Source organism: Lontra canadensis, unplaced genomic scaffold (assembly GCF_010015895.1).
Source record: "Lontra canadensis isolate GAN:19392208 unplaced genomic scaffold, GSC_riverotter_1.0 scaffold123, whole genome shotgun sequence".
Lineage (NCBI taxonomy): Eukaryota > Metazoa > Chordata > Mammalia > Carnivora > Mustelidae > Lontra > Lontra canadensis.
The window spans coordinates 1,173,715-1,196,402 of record NW_022631117.1 but is presented as its reverse complement, the minus strand read 5'-3'; the positions used below and the strand labels follow the sequence as shown (position 1 = coordinate 1,196,402).

Below are 22,688 nucleotides of genomic sequence, written 5' to 3'. Positions count from 1 at the left end.
TGAGTAAACTCTTAAAATAATCTTTCAGCTGATCAATGCAGCTTATCCATTCTGTCTTTCAAAGTGCATCTCTTATTTCTCAGAAAGGGTTCCCTTTAGGGTTGATTCTCTGCCGTAAGATAATTATTCTTTCTCCTTTCCTTCACTCTCTCTAGTTGGGCTATAACCTCCCACAAACAGTCTCCGCCGCGTTCCAGAACTGGACCAGTCTGGCCCGCAGAGAGTACTGGAAGGCCCTCTGTACCCAGATGCAACACTGCTAGCTTCATTACAATCTGCTTTTGACCATAAATCTTAACTATTTCAGCCGAGCTCCTACCTATTCCTGCCCATGAACCAAAGTCCATACGGCTGGACCTAAGCACTACTTTTTCCTTCTTTGCCTTGCTTCCTTCCTGTTTCCTTACTTTGCTGCTTGTTCAGTCTCTGTCATCTGGCTCCCACCCTCTTTTTGTCACTATTACTCTTAATTCTATGATCTTTGCACTTTCTGTCCTATGGGAGGATAATTAATTCATACCTGTGCCTCACTAAATTGCCATGAGCAGATTAAGCATTGTAGTCTGGAATTGTTTGGGTACATGCCCAGCTCTCCTGGGTTGTTGGTGCTTTTCCAGACTGTGGCTGAGCCCACTGGAGTGCATTTGTCTGAAGTGTGGTCCGTTCTGTGGCCAGAGTAGGGAGACCAGGGCAAGACACCTGGCAGTACCTTGTGGCAGCATGCGGCACGTGGGAAAGGAAAGGCCACAGGACCTGGCCTAAAACTGAGTCCGGAGATAGAGGAGAGGCAGTTGGATGAAATAAATCCATTACCCTAGCCCAAAATGGAGGAAGATACCTGTTTTAACAGAAGGCTATCATACGAAAAGCTCTGGAAATTTGAGTTCAACACAGATCTACTCACCTACGTACGGCAGCACAGCTACAAAGAATAGGTTAAGCAATCCTAGGCTTTATCGGTTTTCTTTAATCTTTACAACAACTCAATATGGCACAAACATTAATGGGTATCAATTCCCTTTTATAGATGAAGATCCCAGTGTTCAGAGTATGTAAGGTATCCTCAAATACTCCTGTGGTTTTCATTACCATTTATAGAAGATGACTTCCGGTCTATATCTCTAGTTTGCACCTCTCCTGTCAAACTCTATGCAGCCTCTACAACATCTCCAATAGAATCTCGAATTCAGTATTTCCAAAGAGAGTCCTTGATTCATACCTCTTTCCTCAAATCTGTTCCTCCTCTCGCCTCCCCATCAATGACCTGGCACCACCATTCGCCCAGTCACTTATGTCCGTAACTGAGAGTCATCCTAGATTTCTTTTTTCCTTTACCTAGATTTTATTTTCCCTTATTATAGTGCTAGCACCCTTTTGACTCTGCCTCCAAAATACATCCTGAGTGTGAACTCTTTTCACCACTCCTTCTGCTTCTACCTGAATCGAGCCATCAATATCTTTTACCTGGACTTCTGCAAGATACTCTTCTCAGATCTCCCTGCTTTCACAACTTGCCAGGATATAGTCTTTTCTCAGCACAGTAGCCCAAATTATGATTTAAAAACATAAATCATATCATGTAGTTTCCCTGCCCAAGTCTCTGTAGTAGCTTCCCATTACAATTAGACATCTGAATTTATTACCATTTCCAGGAGGGTGCTGTGTGACCTGACCCTTGTCTACCTTTTTGGCCTTATCTCCTACCTTTCTCCATCTTTTTATTCCTGGACATGCCTGGCGCATTCATTCTCAGGACCTTTGCATTAGCTCTTCTCTCAGCCCAGAAAACACTTCTACGTACAATTTCTTGCTTTACTCCTTGTCTTTCAAGTCTCACCTCAATGACACTCTCTGAGACTGGCCTTTCTTGACCACCCCAGGATGCTCTGTCATGTTGTTCTCTTTTACTATCTTTCTACCATTCATGATGATCTTATGTTCTTACATCGGTCTGTCTTCTCTCTTAAACTGGTGAGTTCTTTTGAAGGCATGCACCTTATCTGTCTGAGTCATTGTACCACAGCACCCAGGGCAATGCTTGGCTTTCCCCACTACCCCGTGCTTTGCTCTGTAGTGTCCTGAAGTATTTTTGATCATCAGAAGTAACAACACTGTCTTCTCTGAGATCTTGAGCCAAAATCTGTAACAACACTGTTTTCTCTGGGATCTTGAGCCAAAATCTGGATTCCTGATGAGTTCGTGGTACCATCTTCTGAAAGACATACCAGAGGATCTCCAGAGAGGATTATTCAACATGGTGAAAAATTTGGAAACTTAATGAGGAACAAGTCGTGAAACTTGGACGTTTAGTCTGGAGAAGGACAGACTAAGGAGAACCAGGTCAGGTTCATCGCCAGTGTCATTACTCTCTTGCTCATTTCTGCTCTCTTGCTTTCTTCGCAATGTTTAGCCATTGATTCTTCTAGTTGGGTTAAAAATAAACCCCAATTCTGGGCCTTCTTTTCTCCTTATAATGAAAACCTTTGAATTCAGATGGAAATTGCACTTCTGTCTAAATGCTCAGCAGAAGAGTTGAGCTTCCCTATGTGGCCTTCTGTGGTTTTATTTTTGCTGTACTTGCACTGGAACAATCTCACGCTAGAGGTTATGTTCTGATAGATGCAAAAACTGGAAAATTCAATTGCATTTCCTTTTATGCAAAAGTAGTTAAATGTATTCTTCTATTTCCTAGGCATTAAGTTGCAAATATCATCATCTTTTCTCCTATCTCCTGATTTAAAAGAAATTAGAGCCATTTTTCATAGCAGTACCAGGTATGGGAACATCAACAGCACAGGATACAACCTCAGTGGGCTGTAGTTCCAGTTCTGCCAGTCCTTCTCCAGATACTGGTTCCTATTTTCCACTGGAGTAGGTCCTGACTAATCCTTGCTTGCTGCAGGAGTGGCAAGTGTGGCTCTATCGCTGAGTCTCTTAGTTGCCTGCTACTGCTCAAGCCTAGAGTAGAGTTACTCCTTGTGTAAATATTATTTACAGAACTCTCCAATGAAAATATTACCATCTTACTCGGAAATGGTAAAAGTCTAGAATGCATGATAAAACTGTAATTTCCCTTTCTCCTGCTATCTGTTCCCAGAGTCGAGCTCATAATTATAATAGCATACTAAAAGATATTGGGAAGGTTGGGCCTGAGAAGTTTTTTTTGTTGTTGTTTAAAAAGAAATTTCTCATCAATCATTCACTGAATCGTTTTAGCAGCTACTGAAAATTGTTGCCTAGATCCACTGTTTTGTCGAGGGTTGCAAAATGATGAGTTTTTTTCCTAATTTTTTCATTTCCTCTGTATATATTAGCTGGAAATTTGCTTTAAAAAAAAAAAAGCTTTCAGGGGCGCCTGGGCGGCTCAGTGGGTTAAATCCTCTGCCTTCGGCTCAGGTCATGATCCCAGGGTCCTGGGATCGAGCCCCACATCAGGCTCTCTGCTCAGCAGGGAGCCTGCTTCCCTTCCTCTCTCTGCCTGCCTCTCTGCCTACTTGTGATCTCTGTCTGTCAAATAAATAAATAAAATCTTTAAAAAAAAGAGCTTTCTCTTATCAACTACTTGATTTTGTTGCGGAGAGTTAAGATAAATGCTTGAATAGTTGACTTTAGCTATCAATTTTTAAGAATCAGGGGGCGCTACCTTAGTAACTACCGAAGGTGACCAATGATTTGATTGGTTAATTATGATTTTTACATATTTGATGCATTGTAATCATTTCAGGCTTTTTTTTTTTAATGTTTATTGGGCGCCCCTTCGTGGTGGCTTTTGAGTGGGTCTGGAAGTTTTCATCAGGTGACCAAGCAGGCAGATCAGATCAAGAACTACTACAGTGGGGTGCCTGGGAGGGAAAAGGGGTGCTTGCTGAGGGCCAGCTCCACTTACTTGGCCTGAAGCAATATGTTGGACTCATAATAAAGCTATATTGTTTTTTTCTTCTTGATTTGTCACTCTTTTATTTATGACAGTGATTTCTTTTAGGCTTTTTTTTTTTTAATTTGACAGAGAGAGAGACACACAGCGAGAGAAAGAACATAAGCAGGGGGTGTGGAAGAGAGAGAAGCAGGCTCCTCGCTGAGTAGGGAGGCTGATGTGGGGCTCGATCCCAGGGTCCTGGGATCATGAGCTGAGCTGAAGGCAGAGGCTTAACCCACTGAGCCACCCAGGCGCACCTGACTGAGTGATTACTTGAGTGTCTGTGTTAACCTGTTCATATTACTCTTCATTTACCTCTCTATGTAATTTTACTACGCTGAGCATGTTCCACACCCCAGTCTCCCCCTGGCACGGTGTTGAAAAGAAGTTGTTAAAGTGGATATCACTCATCATGTTTCCAATTTTGGGAAGAAAGCTCTCAGCATTTTAACAGAACGTATGATGTTTGTGCATTCTTTCTATGGACACACACCACCTCCCTTGCCCCAGCCCCATGCACATTTGTAGATACCCAAACAAATTTCTTTTTTAGAGAGAGAGACAGTGCGTGCAAGTTGGGGGGCAGGGCAGGGGGGGGCGGAGAGAGAGAGAGAGGGAATCGTAAGCAGGCTCCACGCCCAGTGCACAACCCAATGCAGGGTATCATCTCCCAAACCCGAGATCATGGCCTGAGTTGAAATCAAGAGTCGGACACTTAACTGACAGAGCCACACAGGCGCCTCTGGAGATAATTTATTACAAAGCAACGACAAAGGCTCTGAGCCACAAGAGCTGCTCGATTTGGCTCCACCCCACCACGTATTCATTTGATGAGGAGACAGTGAGCCAAATGGACACAGACGGTCTGTTACTAACAAGTGCAGCAAAAGCGAGATCAGAAGGTCAGCATGGCGTCAGTTCTGCACATCCCTGATCCCAAAGAATGACAACCAGAGGGACAAGATGACAGATGACATGAGCCGTGAGTCGCTCTATCATGGAAGAGCTGTTCCCATATCACATCTAGTGGCTTGCATAGCCTGAAGTTGTACCCTAAGGGAGGAAGCAAGATGGAAAGTCCCATGCCTCACCAGAATTGGGAGGTGGATAAGGAGGTGTCTCTTGGCAGCCCCCCCACAAAATAGGGAGGGAGTGAGAAAGAGTCTTCACAAGGCTGCTTGTCTTGACCTGTGCCAGGGAGGATCTCAGGGCATTTCACCAAAACTTAGGTCAGCTTGTCATTGAGTGTTGCTTGTGGGACGTGTGTGGAGAAGTGCCAGGTTGTTAGGACACCTGAGTGGAGGCTTTTCCCTATAACCAAAAGCAAATTATGAAAATTAAGGAAAAATATTAACTATATTGATAAAGAGTAATAAAATTATTTTACTTTTGTTTATTACAATAAAGTGATAGTAATATTTAATAGGTTAGTTGTCAAATTGTGTTCTGTAGAAATCCTTCAGTGATGGTAAATCAGTATTTTACCACTAGATGGCGCATGACAAAAATTCATCATCCAGTTGGTCAGTATGGAAAGCTTTCTCTGAATGAGAGATTATAAACGTAATTGTCATTAATTCCAAAATGTATATGAGTTTTTTTAGAAAGAAAGTAATGCACATTTCTCAAAGCATTTTTTAATGTGTGAAAAGAAAATGACATCATTATCCAACAGACAAATAAAAATGTTTTCTCCATAATTCCAATGTAAAAAGCCTTAATCTTTGGGGTAGATTGTATTAATCTATACCCCCCACCCTCATATCCATTCCCTTTGTCATATCCATCAGAGCCATTTATTATTAAAACTGAATAATTTTTAAAATGAATTTTAGCTTTAAATACAGTTGTACAATAATTACTGTTTTAAAGATTTTATTTATTTGAGAGAGAGAGAGAGAGACAGAGAGAACAAGGTTGGGGGGTGCAGAGGGACCAGCAGACTCCCCGCTGATCAGGGAGCCCAACTCGGGGGGCTTGATTCCAGGACTCTGAGATCATGACCTAAGCCAAAGTCGGATGCTTAACCAACTGAGCCACTCAAGCACACCCCTACGATAATTATTTTAAAAAATATTTTATTTTCTTGATTTTAGACCAGAGAATAATATAGTAAAAACTTGTATGTACTTAACATAGGTTTACCAATTATTAACATATTGCCACATTTGCTTTATCTATTACTACAATTTTTTCTCAAGCATTTCAGAGTACTTAGTAGACATAATGGCACTTTGCCTCTCAGTACTTCACATGTATCTCATGAGAACAAATCCATCCTCCTATATTATCATACCAAACAACTTTTACATTGATTTAATATTATCTAGTCTGCATTCAAATGTCTCCGTTGTTCCTGAAATGTCTTTTATAGCTGTTTTATTTTCTATACACGATCTAACCAAAGATCACAGTGCATTTGGTCATCATACTTTTTATGGAGGTCATATCTCTTTAATCTTCTTTAATCTAGAACAGTTTCCCTTCCCATCCTTTAAAAAATATGACAATTTTATACACATATACAGAGGTGTATATATGTTTATTTACATATTAAAATACTTAATAACATATTAAAATATTTAATATGTATTTCTTTACTTCCTCTACCCACTGGAAGTCCAGTATTTTTTAGGCAAGCAATGTAACAACCCTAATTATAAATGTTACCCAAAATTGATGAAATATAAAAAGTATGTTAATAAAATATCTCCATTTCTAAAGGCAGCTGTTCTACATGTCATGTATAATAAAAACCCAAATAGAGGTTTTTGGGGTAGTCATTCATTAGATTATGAGCTTTCAGAGGGAACAGATTGTGTTTTATTCATTTGTATAATCTCTGCCCACCATATAGTATACTGAATGTGGTGAAACTCAGTACATCTTTGTGGAGTGAATGAATGGTTTGCTGTTTTTTTGCTGTGGTAAAATACACATAACATAAAATTTAACGTTGTAACTATTTTAAGTGTACAGTTCAGTGGCAATAAGAACATCCACGTTGTTGGGCATGGTTCTCTTTTAATAGCCTAAGGGACATGTGTTAATTGCAGGAAAATTATTAAATAGATCATGAAAAAGAAAAATGATCTAAACTCCCATCAAATTCTACCATCCATAGAAAACCCAGACATAATCACTCTTAACATTTTGGTGTAGTATCCTTCCAGACTTTTTTGCATACATTTATTCCTATCTACGTAAGTTATAAGTGATTGCATTGTACATAATGTCTAATCACCTGCTTTTATTTCCTTAATGTATAGTCAATATTCTGTCATATTAATGTTAATATTTACAGATAAGTGGGTTTCGATCTGCTTGTAGTTCATCCACTGTTTTTATGCCATATACCTCCAATAGCCATGCTGTTGGGTGGGGGTCGTGGTGACAGAGCTAAGGACACAGGTGAATTCTGTGTGGTTTTTAGTTTTTCTGAGCATAGTGGATAATAACACTGGTTTAGGGCACAAGTTTCTCTGTGTAATTTGGGGACTGCAGAAGGGATTTAGGCATCCTTTGTTGAGGCCCATCTTTAGATCAAGGGTCTAATGGCAGCGTTGCACCAAGGGAGGGCAGAATAACAATCTCTGTCATTTGTCATTCCAATCCAAAATCTTCCTCTGGGGAACTTGTTATTTAAGGCCTGACTCTCCTTATTATTTGCCTGGGGGAAAACACATACTGAACCACAAAATGCTCCCAGAGACTAGACCTTGTCAATGTTTTCTGATGCCTAGTAGGACCACTGCAGAAAAAAAATATTAATGAGACTGTTGCTAGGAGACGGGAGAGCCAAAAGCCCAAGACATTGTAGGGGTTCCTCTGAAAACCAAAGCACTTTAAGTAGGTTTTAGATTGGAGGTTTTGTTATTAAAATCTCTTCTTTGATGAACATGTACTTTTTAGCATGTAACTTGTAATATGATTTTTATGTTTTTGGAGGAATTTGGGAGTAATCCCAAGGCATTTCATTTCTTTCCATAGGGCTAATCCCTTCTTCAGAGCACAGCTCAGTTTCAAGTGGCTGCCGCTTTCCCCCTCCCCTTCAGTGCGACAATCTCAGAGCTGGTGGAGAAGCAGAGCGTGTGCAGCTGGTAAGTAGCTGAGAAATCTTTTGTAAAATAGGTCCCTCAAATGGGCTTTTCAAAGCAAGTGACAAGTTTTGATGGAAAAGAATAATACAGAACTGTGTAGGAATTCCTGATTCTAATCAGCAGTATTGGGAAGATGCGTTAGTTTCATTCTAAATATTCCCCGGTCATTTACTAGTTCAAAGCTTGTTTCTTAAATGGCAAATGAGTTGCTAGAAGGAAATAGAGGAATCTCCCCTTGTGATTCTGGTAAGATATTTCCCAACATATGACTTGACGAAGATGTTACCTAGATGAGAAATTGCACTTGGAACAGTATCTCAGCCTTACAGTGTTTGAATTAGACTTGGTAGAATGGGTTACGATTGAAGATGTTCTCAGATCTGAGCTCCTGTCCCCGTATGGAGCGAGCATGACAAAACTGTTACTTTGCAATGGGAAGGATAGCATACCTCATTTTTTTTAAATGAAGAAAATCATGTGACTGGATGTCTGTACAGGAGAGAAAATGAGGAGGGTAGCCTGTAATGTTCAGTTTAATTGCTTCAAAGGAGAAATGAACATGTGTTGAATGGGAAAGATTAAAATTTGGTTTTAGGATGAGAAGTCATGAAAAGGAAATAATGAATATTGTGACTGCCTTTATTTTGAAAATGATTGATTTGTATTCATGGACATCAATTTGTACAGTAAAGGCAGAATATTCTCAAGTGCTTCTTTATTTGAAAAGAGCTCTGAGAACGATTACAGAGATTCCTATCAGAAAAGCTTTTATGTTTGTTTCTGAAATGTGCCTGAAAATGCGTAAGCTTTTGTGCCCCCTTTCACCTGGAAATCGCATTAGTAGATCCATTTCTGCAAGAAAACAAAACAAAACAAAACTGAAGTGGTGGTCTTTTTATTTCTTTGAGATTTAGGTTGTTGGTCCCTTCAAGGGGAAGGTGGAAAAAAAGGTAGATTTTTGAGTTAGATGACAAACAGCAACCAAGAAGGGAAAATAAGAAGGAAACGCTTAAATGAAAGCTCTCAAGATGGGCCATTTTTCCAAGCCAAAAATGTCTGCGGGTGGCATGTTTTGCAGGGGGTGGGGTGGGGGGGGAGAGCGTGTTAAAGGCAAAGGGAGGGGGGCATTGAACTGAGCACTGCGGCAAAGAGAAGGACTGACGCATCCAGGGACATGTGACTATTCTCTGGTGTAGTGAAGAAAATTTTCCAGGAGTCCATCTTGTATAAGAAATTCTGTAATGATGCTGTAATCTTCATGTAGTCCGCACTGCTGGCTCCTCCACTGGTAAATCAGTGCAGTCAGGCTTTGTTTTTCCTGTTTTTATTCCTAGACTTTCTTCTCTGTGCTCCCACTGCTTTTATAGCCCTTGTTAAAGTAGCTTCTTAAGAATGGTATCTTTCCCCTTTATCATAAAAAAATCACACATTAATTGTTTAAAATTTGGAAAAATTACTCTGTCCCTCTTTCCTGAATACATGCAAAGAAATGCCAGAGATATATACTTATATACAAAATGAAAATTACATATATACATAAATATAACTACATATATGACGTATATATATATATATATAGTTTTCGACTTATTTGAATAATCATTCAACATTATATTGAAAATAATTCCTCATATTTTTAAACATTCCACAAGAAGTCAGTGTTTCGCGGATGCATAATTTCTGATCATAGAGGTGTCCCACTAAATGTCCACTTACTGAACGTTTATATGTGCAGTCTTTGCTGTTACAATTTAAGGAATATCTTTCCATATAAACCTCTGTGTGCTTTTCTGTTTTTTTTTTTCCCCTAGGATAAATTCGTAGACGTGGAATTTCTGGATCAAATGGTATGAACCAGTTTAAGATTTCTCCTCCTTCTCCACCACCTTATACATCATCACCTAATTAGTTTATCATATGTGGTAAAAACATTATTTCCCAGTTGTTGTTTGCCTATTGATTTTGTATCATTTATGCTGGTTTTTTTTTTAACATGTTACAGTTTTATATTTTTAGATATCCGTAGCAATCTATTTTTGATTTTATGATTTATTTCTTTCCTTTAATGAGTATATTGACTTGTATTTTTTCTAGTTATTTCATTGCTTCATTTTTTCTTTTTTTACAATTAACTCTAATTCATCTGGAATTCATTTTGGTATGTGGTATGAATATGAAGTAGGATCTAATTTTGTTTTTTTTCCAAATAGGTCACCAATTGTTTCAACATCATTTATTGAATAATTCAACCTTCTTCCACTGATATGAAATGGCAACAACTGCTCTCCCTTTAGCTAGGGTATAGTGTCCACAGGTTGGCCATTTTCTTTCTACCCGAGATGGTAACATTCCACAATAGCACTCCTACCTTCTTGCAGCTTCTGGCAGCTTTCTAAAACATCATGTTCGTGTTCATGCCTTTCAAGGATTCTAGGCACATGTGGTTTAGGGCAGTGGTTTTCAAACAGGATTTATAAATTTAAAATTTTCCAAAATTGTATTTTTATCGGATGTTTTTCACAAATTAAAATCGAGGAATCTGAATATCGAAAACCACTGTTCCAGATGTGCTATTCCTCTTGGACACAGCTGGCATTCTAATTGTTCAAAACTTACCCCCAGGGTTAGTTAATGTTACTCCTATGATTCCTTCTTCAACCTTTTTTTCTACTCCTTAGGTTCTCGGAGAATTAAAGCTGTCTGGTCTTAGTTTCCGGAATTTTCTAGAATGGTATAAGAAGGAAATGTAAGAGATGTGTGAGGAGCAGAAATAAATAATGTTTGCCAGCCTGTTGCTGGCAGTAGTCCGATCTAGGGATTTAAAGAAGGTAGGATGAGTCCAATCCATGCCATCACTGCCACCATCTCTTGTAGGTAGACACACCCCCAGTGGTTCACTTCTTTTCACTGTAGGCAGAAGGCTCCAGCATGAAACACAGACTCAGTGGGAGAAGAGTTAAATGTTGCTTACAGAAATCTTTGATTATTGAAATCACCTGCTACCCACTGTTGGCCCTCCCACCCCCATTCCCGCTCTCAACACAGCCTTCTTTCTCTGTTGTCTTCCTGACTCTGGCCTCTAGCCTTTCCTGATTCAGGAAGAAAAATTGGGGGCATTGGGTGGGAGGGTGCCTTGCCTGCCCTTATTAGGGGCTCATTTGGCTCACAGCCAGAGTCCCAGTCATTTCTTGACTTGCACATTTAGGCTGTGATTTGTTTGTGACTGGAGGCTGGTTTCCCTGGCAACAGCAGCTCTCCAGGGCATGCGCATTTGCTCCTCTGCAGTGGCAGAATGTGGCTGTGTCAGCGAGGTGGGGGGGGACTGTGGTGGGGGCCCACGTCACTGGAGGCGCTCTTCTGCAGTCATGATGTCAGTTTTTCTGGGCTAGACTGCCATCGTTATCTTATATAGAGCATTGCGTTATTTTTTTAATACTTGGAAGGCTTTGAGCTACTCCCTTTTCTTCCACGTTCCCTTCTCTCAATATATCCAGCAGTGACCACGAAGTATTCCCAGTGTTTGAGGCCATTGATGCCCCCGGAACCCTAAGGAGATTCATGATAGTGTGGACACAGGAAACAAACTGCCTGGTTTCAGACCTCTGCCTCTTGGTAGTTGTGTGACCATAGTACATAGTGCTTCCATTTTCTCAGATATAAAATGGAGATTAATAATAGCACCTTTAGAACAGTGTCTGTTACATAGTAACTGTAGTGTAAGTGTTGGTATCATTTGTAGATATTAAAGGAGAATTTGCCCTGAAACAGACTTGCCCTGCAATGTACAAACTTACCCTCTATTGTCCACTGGGCAAATACACACACACACACACACACACACACACACTCTCTCTCTCTCTCTCTCTCTCTCTGTCCACTGGGCAAATACACACACACACACACTCTCTCTCTCTCTCTCTCTCTCTCTTAACCTTGCAGCACACAGGCTCTTCCCATGACACACGGACAAGCACCACAGCAGAAAACCTTGCCCCATAGTACACAGGCATCCCCCATATCACTCAGATTTACCTAAAGGCACACACATTCTCCACAAGGCAAAAAGTCTCACTGAAGGGACATGGATCTACCGCACGTGACACAGACTCACTCTTCCATAAAGACTGTATCCATGACACATGCACAATCCCCGATATCACAGACTGTCCCCATATCACAGAGGCCCTTCACCTAGGACAGTCTCTCTAGCAAATATAGACTCACTCCACAGGACACAGGCCCTGCAGGGTACAGACCTCACCAGAGAACATGGTCTCTGCCCATGGCTTATGGATGCCCATGGCACACAGATTCTCCCCACGGCACACAGATTTCTCCCAGTGTCCCACTGACTAAACCAATGGCCAAGATTCTCCCCAGGGCACAGGTCACATCCCGAAGACACTCCCTAGAGCACACAGATACAACCGCCCCCCCCGCAAGGCACACAGCCTTAACCCATGACACAGAGATGCACTCTAGAGCACATGGACTGTCCACAGAACACAGACTTTCCCCCAGAACACAGTTCCTGGCCCAGCTTGGAGACCCACACCGAGGGACACAGTGTCCCACACCAGACAGACTTGCTTTGTGGCACATAGACAAACACCACAGGACATAGGCCATCCCAAAAAGACCCAAACTTGTTCCATGGTGTACAGACACTACCCAAATCACACGGACTCACCCCATAAGATGCAAACTAAACCCATGGCACAGAGAGTCTTCCCACAACACAGAGATTCTCCCCACAGCCAAAAGATTGTTCCCATAGAACACAGTCTGCCCTACAAACTGAGATGCCCCACAGCACACAGACATCCCCTACAGAGTATAAACTCACCCCACAGACTTTCTCCATGGGACCCAGGCCCTCCCCACTTCAGGCCGACTGGCCCCAGGGTGCACAGCCTCTCCCCAAGACACAGACTTGTCCCACAACACAAGGACATGCCCCTAAGAACATAGACTCTCCCCACAGCCTGAAGACTTACCATGGCACACAGATTAAACCCACAGCCCTCAGACAAGCTCCCCCCACATCCCAGAGGTGCAGTGGTGTGTCCTACCACACCTGTATCCCCCAGGGGCACGCAGGATTGGGCCACCACACCCAACCTCATCCCGCAGTGCACCGGGTCATATCACAACCCATGCCGCCCCCACACGATGCAAATGCTCATCCCGGGGCGGGCTCCCTTGCTCTGCTGCATCTCAGCCTCCCCCATGCGGACACTCACCCCCGATTCCTTTGACAAGCCCCCCACGGGGTGCAGCACTGTGCCCCAGCACACACTGGCCCCGCAAGGGACAGACTGGGTCTAGGACAGACACGCTCAGACCGCAACAGCACCTAAGCTGTCGCCAGAGTGTCCAGCTCCCGCCCTCCGGGCACACACACGTCCCCCCGCGGGGCCAGTCACGGGCACGATCCAGGCTCCCCTCGTTCATTTCACAACGCAGATGTGTCACCCAAACACATTCCCCAGCACGGCGCTCCAACCCCTCGGGTGCACGTCAGTGTGTCACACACACTTGCCACACAGATTCGCCTCACAAAAACCACACTCCTTTGGGAGGCTCCGCCCCGAGAGCACACGCCCCGGGCACGGGCAGCCGTTGGCTCTACAACGCCCAGAGCTGCCTCAAAGCCCGGGGACCCATTTCACCGCTCACTACGCCGCTGCCCGTACACAAGTGTGCCCAGCCGTGCCCCGCGCTCCATCAGAACGCACACATCCCCCCGTCCGTGTACACACTTGCCCTGCAACACACACAAGCACCGCTGAGCGCGGACACTCCCCCCCCGAGTGTGCAGGCCCGCCACCCTTCACGGCCGAGACCGGCCCCACGCCCTACTCACACTCACTCTGGAGACGCAGCTTTCTTCTGCGGCACACAGCCTGGCATCGTAGCATGGACTTACTCCAAAACGGAAGACCGACCGTTCCCATAAACACTCCGCAGCACACGGACAGACACACGACACACATATGACCCCCGCAATGCAAATATTTCCATCGTAGTCTACAGACCAACTTTCCTGTATCATTGAGCTACAACTCGGGCCTGCGACAGAGACACAGCTTGTGTAGTGGTTAAGAGCAAGGCCTCTGGACCCAGACTACCTGGGTTAGGATCCAGGTTCTACCCTTTTCTAAGCGTATCACCCGGGGTAAGTACGTTTCTCTGTTCTTCAGTTTGCTCCTCTGTAAAACAAAGGTAACAGCAGGGCCTACTCCGAAGGGAGTGACTAGCCACTAGTACCGTTAACCCCAAATACCTAGAACCTGACAACACAAAGGCTCACCACGTGATACATAGATTGGCCCTAGGACAGGTGCAGATAGTCTATAGCACCGCAACCCCCCACACCCCACAGAACACAGAGCCCTAAACCGGTGCCGCTCACACGAGACAGAGCTGTAGCACAATCAAGAAATTTGCTCTACAGTGCACAGGCTCGCTCCATGATACACAGACTCATTCCGCAGTGTTTAGACGCACGACCCCCAGCCTCACCGTACAAGGCACAGACCCACAGCACAACACAACACAACACGCACACAAACATGCATGCATGCTCCCTGCAACTCAGTGATGTGCTCTATATCATGCCAACACCCCCCCCACACATACTCCGATTTTTTTTATAATGTGTGGATCTATCTTCTGTTGACACACAAACAGCTCCTACATTGACAATACTTGTGCCGTGATTCTAAGACTCTTCCTGCAACACACACACTCAGCCAGCAGTGCACGGGTTCCCCATGGTGCAGACTCATCACGCACAGACTCATCCAGAACACCTAGACAGGCTCTACAGGACACAGATTTGCTCCGGAACAGCTCAGTGTGTACACATAGACCCCATATGATGCCTGGAGTTATGTTATAACACACAGACTAAACCCACAACGTAAGGCCTTTCCTATAAACTAACGCTTGCCTCACGAATCCTGAGAACATCCCATGATACAGGTTGCATAGCCCAAGACACCTAGCGTTTCTTCAGTATGTACAGAGAAGCCTCACGGTGCTCACCATCACGTAACACACACCGTCGCTCCACAATGCACAAACTCATCCCCCTCAGCCACAACACAAAGACACTTCCCATGAGCACAGGCCCAAAAGGCATAGACGCATTCCACGAGAACACACCCATGCACGTGTGTGCATGTGCACACACACATTACAACACACAGAGGCACTCTCCAGGGCACAGACCGCCCCCCCACCATGTAACAGTGAGCCCCAGAATTCCTGGAGACCCCGACAACATAGACACATTTCCCGCAGCACACATGGTTGCCCCATGACTCACAGAAGTGCATCGTCCCATACAAACCTCCCCCATAAAGCAGACTTGAGCACCAACACCCAGACTCACTCCTCAAGGCACAGACCCACGCCGTGATCCAGGGACTAGACTCACGAGTAAGCACACTTTCAGAATAGGGCAGACGTTAACCCTTCAACATCCTAACGATGTGAAAGAATGCCCTCTCAACGAAACCCGTTGCACAATTCACACAGAAGCCCCACATTACTTGGATTAATTTTATAATCCCTGGCCGTTCTGTAACCCAGGACCTGCCACCACAGCTAGACATACTCCACAAGACCCAGAGACATTCCGTAAACACGGCACACCCCCAAACGAAGGGGCGGTATAGATTGGGGTTAAAAACTTCCACTTAGGATTCAGACTGACCGGGTTCCAATCCTACATGTATCGTTTACTAACTGTGTGACTTTGGAAAAGTTTCTTAACCTCTCTGTGCCTTATTTTTCTCAGGTAGAAATTGGAATAATAATGGTACCTACTTAGCAGGGTTGTTAAGAGGAATAAATGAGTGAACCCCTCTGCAGTGTTTAGAACCGTGCCTGGCACAGCCTTAGTGTTATGGATGTTAGTTGATCTTGTTGTTGCTGTTACTGTTGTTCTTTCTCCTACACAAGGACCTGGACTATGATGGTAAGACTTAATCTAGAATCATTAGAAGCAACCCCATGACACATGGAGTATACCCCCATAAAGCCTAGAACCACGCCACAGCTCCCACTCTCTCCGCGCTCTGCTCACAGTTCCCGTGATGACTGCACTTAGGCCACAACGCCCAGAAGCAGCTTCCACGTGGAGTCTGCGAAACACCGACGCATCACACAACACCTAGACACACAGCGCAGTGCATATGCATACCCGAGGTACAGACCACTTAGCCATGTGAAGACTCATCAGCCGAATGCGCCCTCGCGTGCGTACGTGAATATATGTGTATGTGTATATACATAGACCTATATATAGGCTCTACAATACACATACCACAGAATACACTGCACCTACAACGTAAAGAACTCACTTTAAAATCCCTAGAAACAATCCACGATGCATAGACTTTTCCAACACACAGGGTTGTATCACGCCATCCCTGTCAAAACCCTGTATACCCCGAATTGCTCCCCATGCTCAGACTCACCCCATAACGCAGATTATCTTTCCACAGGACTCAGACTTGCTCCGCAACACGCCGGCTTGTGCCTCAGGACATGGATAGCCCCGTTCCCCACAGACAGATCTTCCATGTGCAGAATCGGACGACAAAGCAGATACACCCTGCGATGCCTGTATTAGGCACGTAACCCACACACAGGCTCCAGTAAACACCTTCACTTCTCAATACCAAGACTCGTCCCTCAACAAACGGAAAGCTCTCTAACACACACAGCCGCCACACAATACCTCGACATGCCCTCCACTCCTCAGACCCAGCGTCACAGTGCGGACTCCTCCCACACAGCAGCGAGTGGCCTCCCAGCGTGCCCTCTTGTCCCACTGTGCGCTCCGGCCCGCACAACCCCTAGGAAGCAGTCACATCACGATGCAAAGGCCCCAGACACCTTCGGTTGTCTCCACACAGTCCCCCAAAAGATACGCAGGACCCATAGAACTCAAAAACAACCCATAACCACAGACTCGTCCCACCGTCTGCAAACACGTTCCGTAATGCACTGATGTCTCCCACAATGCAGATGTCTGCCTGCACGACCCGCGCTCACATCGGAACATTCAGAGTCAACTCACTGCTCACAGATCGCCGTCCACAGACTTGCCCCACAACATAGAGGCTCGCCCCATCATGCACAGAATGGGAACATAATGCCAAGGCATGCCGCACAAAGCCCACACCGCCACACCATGCACATAGTCCTTACACAGCACACTCATGCACCACAGAGCCACGCATAAACCGCATCAAAGTCCACATAAACCCCACGGCACATAAGTCTGCCCCATAAGGACCGGCGTGCTGTGCAACACCGACTCTCCGTGCAGAGGTTGGAATCACAATGCACAGACTCGCTCTACACAGCCGGCTCGCTCCACAACCTGTGCAGTCACTCCACGATGAAAACACTAGAACCACAACACCCAGGCTCACTGCGAAGCATTCTCCCCGCCCCAGCTTCTCTACCACATAGATACGCCCCTCAACTCACCGACTTGCCTGCCCACACCTGGACACACCATACAACACGTAGACGAGCCCTGCTATCCAGACAGATGTCAGACCACCACGTCTGCAACAAAAACACGCCTCACAGGACATTTAAACCACAATGCGCAGACCCATGCCATGCAGCACAGGTCCGTCCTACTTGCTTTGCTCTAATATCACAACCCTAGACTTCTCCCCGGACACAAAGGCCTATCTTAAAGTGCACACACATGTGTCGCAACCCCCCAAATCACCCCATAACACCCAGATTCGTTCCACAGTACCCAGAACACTATAACATTAACACACAGACATGCAGCACGCAGACTTGCCCCCAAAGCCCTTAGCAGCGCAACGGGGTGCAGACGTGCCTCACAACACACCCTCACCCGGCCACGCAAACACCTGGTTTCCAGGGAAGATAGGGGCAACAGAGCCCATAGAGCTGTCTTGTTGGACAAAGACACACCCTGACATGTGCTTCCACAGCCCGTTACACAGACTTCCTAGCCCTGCCAATGACTAGCTCATCGTGCAGCATACGGATTTGCAAAAAACCCAAATCACGGACACAAATGCACAGCTCAGACTGGCACGCCCCTGCAACGCACAGTGACAAGTCACAGTGGGGAAACGTATCCCATGTCCCAAGGGTTTTCATACAGTGCAGAAACATGCCCCGTCATGCATCTCTTCCATGACATGGCTGCGCAGACATACTTTTCAATTCCTAGGTAGAAGGCAAGACTGCCCACCACTCACAGACCCAGATCAAAGCACACAAAGCCACCCTGGAGTGTACGTATTCACCATGCATTGTGTAGGATCAACTCATGACACACAATGCTCAGAGTTGATACAAAATATACACATACACATCCTTCAGCAGAAGATGGATCCCAAACACTCTTGGGGTCAGTGACAAAACTCAAGCTCCTCTTCCAACAAGACACAATCCATCCCGCAATATATTGAACAACCGCACAATGAATGCAGTTACCCCACTTGCCCAAGCACTGTACACACATACACTACAATACGTAGACATACCCTACAATGCAGAGATGTGGCCCCGGATACAGACTTCTCATGCAACACGTAGGATCACATCACAGCACACCTGCTCACGATTCAAGATACAGATCAGCCTAACACACTTTTGCCCCACAGCACGCTAACTTGACAAATCCCAAACTTGCACCAAAACCCGAACTTCCACAGATTTGACCCACAGAGTTTCAAACTCACAATATGACACAAAGACTCTAAAATTAGCTGCCAAACCATATTAAAATATAAAACTATGCCCCCGTGGAAACACCCTCACCAAGCCCATGGTTGACCTGCAGTGAGTAAAAAGGAGCCACAGCATTCCAACTCTGCTTCCAAGGTTTGAGTTGCCGCCCAACGTGCAGAACCGCATTTTAATGTACAACCATAACCAACAACGCACACACCTTCCCCAGAGAACAAAGTCTCCCCCGCCACACACTTACCACACAGTTTCCAAATTTGTGCCAAACATGCATACTTAGCCCAAAATACACACACCCACTCGCATCAAACACAGCATAGCACATAGATTTGCCCTTGCTTAGAACCAACGGACAGCTCACATCCGTCTCACAATGCCCAGACACACAATACAATGTACAGACAACAGTCACAGCGTAGATCCACCCAAACGGTGCACAGAATCCAATAACACTGCAGAGCTTTCCCCATAATGTCCACCCATAGGATCTCAAATTGCATGAAAACACACACTTGTTCCAGAATGGACAGCTTCTCCCACAGCGTACGTCCTGTCATACACAGAAACACCGCACAAGATAGGGACTGCCGCCCCCCGCCCCCCCTGCGAAACACAGTATTACATAACAACTTGCAAACATTTCTCAAAACATACATTCCATAATCAGCGGACTCCTCCACAACATCAGTGGCATCCTCAGATGCCTGGACTCAGCCCCAACCCCCACCAGCATCCTTGTCCAGGAGCTCTAAAACATACCAAAGAAACAGACTTGTCCCACAAATGCATAGAAATTTATGCAGCTTCCAAATTCATCCTATAGTGTGCAGACTTTACCCCTATGTGGTGTTATCCCACAATGCAGAGACTCAACCACAAAGCAAATAATTAGCCCATCATATACCACAACCGCCAGATAGGTGCCCAAACACACAGACATGCACCACAGCACCAAGAAACCCTCCACAGCATGCCTGTGAGCCTCATGGTTCCCAGACTCTCCCACAGCTCCCACACGCACCCCTCAATTCTTAGACCAACTTATGATGTCACCCATGCTCCGTGGTGTAAGACTCCTACCACAGCCCATGGAGTCCTATCACAAATTTACCTCACAATGCAAATTTACCTCACAATGCAGAAATCCTCCAAAAAATACCAAGATTTACTCCGTGGGCATCCAATATTACCATAACACCGAGATTTGCCTCAAAACTCAGTTTTGTACCACACTACGTGGAAATGCCTCACAATACCTACAATGAACTTACAATGCCCAGACTTCCCCCATAATGCACGGGTAAGTCCCACAACACAAAATTTCTCCTAGAATGCACAGCCTCAGTCTACAACATAAACTTACCCCGCTGTGGTAAGAATAGACTGCGTGCCTCCAGGCACACCCCCAAATTCAGTCTTGCCATACAACACTAAGACATGTTCTACACGTAAGGCACAAAATAGCTCCACAGTACATTGATCCAGCTAACTTGCTGTGGACAGATGTACCCTATAACACATAGGTTTCTCCTACAAATGCAAAATTGCATTCTGATGTACATATTCACCCCAACATACACACACACATAGTCACTCCACAAGACAAATACCCCAGAAAGCAAAACATGTATCCCCAAGCACAGAATTGCCCAGGACTTGCCTTACAGGATGAAGACATATTACAGTTTTACTCCTCACCAGCTTTACCACACAGCCTTGCTCCACAAGGCACCCTTGATCCGCAACCTAGACACTAGGTCTGTGGTGCACATACCCCCACAACACCTTGGCAAAGCCTCCAATAAAAAGATGCATCCTACAATGTACAAAATACCTGGAAAATACAGACACTCCCCACAGTCCCACAATGGCCACATCATGCTCAGACTGTGTCCCAAATGCAATTTCACTCCCAGACATCTAGAATCAAATCACAGGATCCAAACTCAACCCAGACCAGGTTTTCCCCACAATGAACTGATGTGCCCCATAGCACTCAGATTCTCCTACACACACAAAATCTCATCACAACCTCACGTCATCCCACAAAATCAATACATGGCCCACAGTGCTACAGATAAGCTTTACAAAATGCAGACTCGCCCCACACCACTGAGAGACACACCCCATGATACATAGGCATGCCCCACCGCACAAACTCACCCTACGAAATGAATCATCACCCAACACTAAGATCTCCAATTCAAGACACACTCAATTACACACAGGCATACCCCATCACGCACAGAAATACATCATAAAGCAGATGTGCCCTACAGCACAAAGACTAGTCCCTCGGCACAAACAAAAGCTCCCCCACAACCAGACTTGCCCCTAACAACCCATCCTCTCTTTACAACCCCAGAACACACCCAACACCACATTTGCAGTCAGCCTGTTTTATACACATTCGCCCCACAATACTCAGCATTGGACCACAACCTCTAGAAATGCCATACCATGTCCAGACACAACCCCATACCTGAGAGGCTCCCCCTGCTTAAAAAAAACCCATATAGGTTCCTCATAAGGCACAGACACACCCTACAATGCAAAGACTGGCCCTATGTCAAAACAACTTGCAATGAATCTCTAGATTCAACCCATGACACATAGTCTAACCCCGTTACTCCAAGATATATCTCACAATGTACAGACTGCGATGTCTATACCACAACCCCTAGACATGCCCTGCAGTGAAAGGACATGTTGCACAATCCCCAGACTTTCCTTGTAGTGTACCCGAAAAAATCACAGCCGTGAAATTCAGAACACCCAGCATCACTCCCACAAAGTGGACTTACTCCAAATCAGATGCTCAAGACTCACAGGACCCGTAATTCATAGAGACAACCCACAATCCACCGCTTCACCTTGTCTCCCCTTGCTATGCCTCCCATAATGTGCACTGAGCACAGCCTCGCAGTGCACACATGAATCATACTAGTCACTGACTGACATGACAAGAAAGTCACGGGACCGACAATTTACTAATACTTCAGAAAACCCACACACTCACGCCACACCTGGACCCACATTCCTTCAGACAGACCCACCCTACAACTTGAGACTTATCCCCCCACCAAAGATGTAACATCCATCCACAGCAGAAACAGATGTCCCTGTAACAGATTTTCTCCACCGCACTCAGTCTCACCTTACCCCCCCTGGACTTCGCCCACACCTAGACTTACACCATAGCACAGAGACTGGCTATACAACCAGACACCTAAGCCATGGCGCATTTCACCACATGACATCTAGCCTCACAGCTCTACAGAGAGATGTGCCACCTAAGCCAGAAACTAGCCCGGAACCCTCCGACCTGCCCCGCAGTCCTCAGACACTCATACAACCCGGAGAAGAGCCATGCGCAGACACACAATCCACGACACACGTGTTCACCCCAGATGCCCAGACTTGCCCCAAACTTCACAGACACCCCTAATAATACCTAGACCTACTATACAATATTCAGGAGGCCTCACACACCAAGAAAGACAGCAAAATAGGTATGGTGACACCAGAACATTCGGCTTTACTTCATGAGGCACATACTCTGTCACTTTTGGCCCCAACAACGTGCTGCTCCACAGGGTATGAACAGAGGACCCACGTGCTCACACAGAGCTCTGGCAAGTGACTTCACTTCTTTGAGCCTGTATACTCACACGTAAACATGGACAGAGTACTTCTTTTGTCATTCCAAGAATTAAATGAGATCACATCAAGAATCAAGGTTTAGAACACGGTCTTTGGAGGCAGGTGTGCCCGTTTTATGGTCCCTGGGACCTGGGCACATTCGGTAGTGGAAATGGTCAGTGGTTGAGCTGAAGGAATATGGGTTTGGTGTCCATCAGGCCTGGTTTTGAATTCTGCCTCTGCCACCTGTTGGCCATATGACCTAC

At 45.1% G+C, this 22,688-nt stretch overlaps 1 long non-coding RNA gene across 1 annotated transcript in view; it reads left to right on the top strand.

Moving 5' to 3' along the window:
• The first annotated feature begins 7,951 nt into the window (after nucleotides 1-7,951).
• Nucleotides 7,952-22,688, top strand: part of LOC116857387 — a 55,615-nt gene continuing 40,878 nt past the window's right edge. Inside the window, exons 1-2 of the long non-coding RNA XR_004380748.1 lie at nucleotides 7,952-8,016; nucleotides 9,828-9,863. This is a non-coding gene — a long non-coding RNA (uncharacterized LOC116857387). The remainder of the gene's footprint in view (nucleotides 8,017-9,827; nucleotides 9,864-22,688) is intronic.